Genomic DNA, 2,539 nt, shown 5'->3' on the forward strand with positions numbered 1-2,539 from the left:
GCCAAATTCAACTAGGGAAGGAGACTCTAGCTCAGGGGTCCCCAACCTATGGGCCATGGCCTGCTGGACACCGGGCCGTGGGATAGGTTGGCCAGTGCACCCACTCACCCCCACGCGTGCTAGCACTACGGCAAAAATGGGGCACCGCGCAGCAAAACTGGGGCAGGGCTAGCGAATGTTACGCAGGTGCTAGCGCTGCCCTGTTTGCATCATGTGGGCACTAGTGCTGCCCCGTTTGCACACACATGCATAAAATGCTTCCCCCTCTCTTTCCCTCCGGTCCATCAACCGAAAAAGATTGGGGACCTCTGGTCTAGCTAATCCGTAAGAAAATACAAAGCAAATCATTTGGTTATAGTGCCATAGGAAGCACTTTTCCTATTTCCCATAGGCTTGTGCAGCTGTAGGGATTGAAAGTAGCTCCAAATAAACCAATGCAAATAACCAACATTTTACAATCAAAGAGGTATGCAGCTGGTTCTGATCTGGTGGAAAATCTTTATGGAGATTCTATAACTACAGTATAGTATATTATAGCTCCAATATGGAGACTGCATTACAATTTGCCATTGATAAAATAATCAACTCTAAGGTTTTATAAGCACTATTAAACCATGTAAACAGAGCAGCCTAATCCAATTTACATCAATAATAATAAAATTGTGACCTAACAGAAAAATAGCTCTTTATATCCTTAAAATTAAAATCTCCTGATTTCAGTTTCAATTCTTTGCCACTGTTCAAACTCTGAAGAAAACCAGCTGATGAAAGTCTTCTTGCCTCTGAAGAAAATGGGGAACAAATGTTTTTCCTTTAATTCATTTATGGTTCATAATTTCCTCGGTTATACAATTTTCTGATTTAAATTTGAAAATCATTGTGAAAGCTGTGGTAGATAGTATTAGGCGATGTAACTTAGAAACAGGCCAAAGGAAGAGGCAAATTATACAGATCACTGAAATTTGATCACATGGCTTTCAGGGGCTACCATACTGAAACTGAATATAAAGTATGCTTTTAAAAATTATGTTAAACGTGTAGAGGCATTTAATGAAGGATAAAGATAAATTAGATCTATTGGTAATGAATCTATTCTCTGGGTGTTTGGCAATTAATTGGAATAGTGTTGGTTGTGCTGTATTGGGTTTGAATGATTGATATAAACACTACGTTTTTGATAATACCACTATCATACCACTACATCATAACCAAGATAAGCTATGACAAGGATAACACTGTCATACATCAACAATATCTCAGAAACAATCAACAGACTATTATAACCACAAGGCAACACTGTAGCCCACAAACTAAAGACCTCCAAAACATCTTAAGTAAACTAAAAGACTCAGCAACCCAAGAAGGAAATATAGAATTATTTACAACATACAATAGTCCATATACTATGTAGGACAGTCAGGCAGAAGACTAATAGAAAGCACCCATGAACACCAACTAGCAGTCAGAAGACATGATGAAAACTTCTTAATCTCACAACACATGGTCAGGCTCAACCATAATTTCAACTGGGACACTGTGAGCACCCCAGACCAAGCTAAATCCAAAAAGGCTAGGGAATTCCTGGAAGCTTGGCATTCAGACAATCAGTCATTGATAGGTACATAGAAATAATAATATCCCCAACAATAGATAAACAGAAAACAATACTCTAATCAAGGAACTACCAAGAAGGAAACATTCCTACCAAAATTAGCAGGGCAAGCTATTGTATATAAACATAGAGTAAACTCACACTCACTAGCATTGATCATTTAGTTAGTTAGGTAATGGAGCATCTGCAAGCAAAAACCAAGCCCAGAGAGCACCAAGAACTCCACAGTTCAGCTACTGTACATGTATTCTTTTCTATTGTTTTGATATCAGTACATCAATACATGGCCTATCATGAGGCCCTCATCATTTTGATGTCATTGTTACAAATGCTGTTGAATTCAGTTCAGCTCTGGGCTACCAATATTCTCTTCCGTTGGAATAAAAAGCATTGCTGGAGCACTGCACCTTTGAAACAGCTAGGGTGCCAGGAGGATGAGAAACAAACATTAATCACATGTTTGTTTGTGCCAATAACCTGTTATGTGGCTATTTACATAAAAGAATATTACTATAGATGTGGAAAGACTCTAAAGAGGGCAAAGTGAGTTGCTTGGAGTTAGTAACTCTGGCATCAGACTGCTGGTGTTTGGCCAAAATTCTATATTACTTTTATTGGAAAATGATGGATGTCTCTAATCCTGTCATTAGGATCAATGGGAATTTGGATATTGGCTTCCAAGGGATTTGAATTGTTCCTCATGATGCATTAACATGGAACAGATTTATAAATTAAAAATAGCAGGAACTGAAAAAATGGCAACAACCAAGTACAAACGATTAGGTCAGCAGAATGCTTTAGTCAGAGTAAGTGATTTTTGGCAAAAACACATGCCGGGGAAGTGCAAAACCTCATTCAATTCATATGCAATAATAAAACCTCCTGGCACGTCACAGCCTCATCTTCTGGAGACATGAAATAGTGAGA

The sequence above is a fragment of the Protobothrops mucrosquamatus genome, unplaced genomic scaffold (genome assembly GCF_001527695.2).
Source record: "Protobothrops mucrosquamatus isolate PMUCROS unplaced genomic scaffold, P.Mucros_1.0 scaffold387, whole genome shotgun sequence".
NCBI lineage: Eukaryota > Metazoa > Chordata > Lepidosauria > Squamata > Viperidae > Protobothrops > Protobothrops mucrosquamatus.